The sequence below is a fragment of the Lepidochelys kempii genome, chromosome 13 (assembly GCF_965140285.1).
Source record: "Lepidochelys kempii isolate rLepKem1 chromosome 13, rLepKem1.hap1, whole genome shotgun sequence".
In the NCBI taxonomy this organism is placed as follows: domain Eukaryota; kingdom Metazoa; phylum Chordata; order Testudines; family Cheloniidae; genus Lepidochelys; species Lepidochelys kempii.
The window spans coordinates 35,574,913-35,576,876 of NC_136392.1; the positions used below are offsets into that span (position 1 = coordinate 35,574,913).

The 1,964-nt window shown below is 43.6% G+C and overlaps 1 pseudogene; it reads right to left on the reverse strand.

Moving 5' to 3' along the window:
- Positions 1–540: 540 nt before the first annotated feature.
- On the reverse strand, positions 541–1,493 carry LOC140897242 (olfactory receptor 14A16-like; annotated as a pseudogene).
- Positions 1,494–1,964: the final 471 nt, after the last annotated feature.

Here is a 1,964-nt window from a genome sequence, read left to right on the forward strand (position 1 = left end):
AGAGGGATTCTATAGCTAACTAGCTGGCTGGGTGTCCATAAAAGGGAGCTTCCTCCCCCCCCATGTAATATACCCCCATTTCATCCAACATGATCCACCCTGCAAATTCCTACCCCAAAAAGCCACTTTGAACAAAGAAACAAGTCAACCAATGAATCAGCAACATGAAAAAGAAAAAAATCAAGCAAACACACAAGCCAAACCTCTCATACCCAAGCAGAGTTTTCATCCCAAAAAGAGAGAAGAGGAAGAGACATCACAAAGCCCACTAGTGAGTTAGCAATAGCTATAGATATTCTGTGCAGCATGGTGATGGTCACAGTATAAATCCCCAAGACAGATAGATACGTGTCTATGTAGATTTATGGATAGACATATAGATTCTGATATTATGTACATGGTGTAATCCTAAACTTACTCATTTGACTTCCATGGAATTAGTGCAGATTTTATGACATCATAAACAGATTGCACCTTATTTCTCAAGGAAGCAATTGATTATTACTATAAAGAAGCCCAGAATGAAATCACAGCCAAGGATCAATGACGGACAATTTTTTTGTTGGTGAATAACCTCCACACAATCAGTTTCTTTAATGCAGCTTTGATCTCCGTATTCCTCATGCTGTAGATGATTGGATTCATCACTGGAGGCACCACAGAATAGAGAACAGCCACCATGAGATCCAGCCCTGATGCTGAGTTGGAGGTGGATTTCAGGTAGGCAAAGAAGCCAGTGGAAAGTAACAAAGAGACCACAGTGAGGTGAGGGAGGCAGGTGGAGAAGGCTTTATGCCGGCCCTGCTCAGAGGGGATTCTCAGCACGGTTTTGAAGATCTGAACATAAGACACAATTATAAAAACAAAAAGCGGTTTAAACTTAAAAACACACTAAAGGCAAGAAGCCCAATTTCACTGAGGTATGAGTCAGAGCAGGCGAGCTTGAGTAGCTGCGGGATTTCACAGAAGAACTGGTTGATGACATTGGACTGGCAGAAGTGTAACCTGAAGGTGTTCCCAGTGTGCAGTGAAGTGTAGACAATACCAGTAATCCAGGCACTGGCTGCCATTTGGACACAAGCTCCCCTGTTCATTATGCTCTCGTAGTGCAGTGGTTGGTAGATGGCGACATATCTGTCATATGCCATGATAGTGAGTAAGGCAAAATCAGCTGCAGTGAAGAGGAAAAAGAGAAACACTTGGGCGACACATCCAGGATAAGAAATCACCCTGGTGTTTGTGAAGGAATTGGCCATGGATTTGGGGATGGTGACAGAGATGGAGCCAAGGTCTAGGATAGACAGATTCATCAGGAAGAAGTACATGGGGGTGTGAAGGTGGTGGTTCAGGGCTACAACCATGAGAATGAGAAGATTCCCCATCAGGGCTGCCAGGTAAATCAGCAGAAACACCACAAAGTGCAAAATCTGCAGCTCCTGAACATCAGAGAATCCCAGGAGAAGGAACTCGGTCAGGATGGTTTGGCTGGACATTTTCTTTCTCAGTTCATTGTGTGATGGCTGTGGAAGGAAGGAGGTCAGGATTAGAGCTACAGAGAAAATGGCCCTGATTCCCCTCATTAATATCTCTTGATAAAAGTGTCAATTGTGCCCAGCACTCGTCATTGCCATTAACAAGAAGTGGTGAGTTAACTCACGAGTGTAAATTGGCACAGCTCCCTTAAAGTCAATGGAGCTGCATCTGTTGACACCATCTGAAGATCTGGCTCAGGATGTGGATTGATAAAATACAGTATGAAGGATGGAGCAAAGCACATTCAACCCCAATGATCTAGACAAGATAATTCCCCTATTGGTCCAGACACCAGGCTGCAAACTTGGGGATGAAGCTAAAATACTAAAAAGCTAATAGAAAAGGAGTACTTGTGGCACCTTAGAGACTAACCAATTTATTTGAGCATAAGCTTTCGTGAGCTACAGCTCACTTCATCGGATGCATACCGT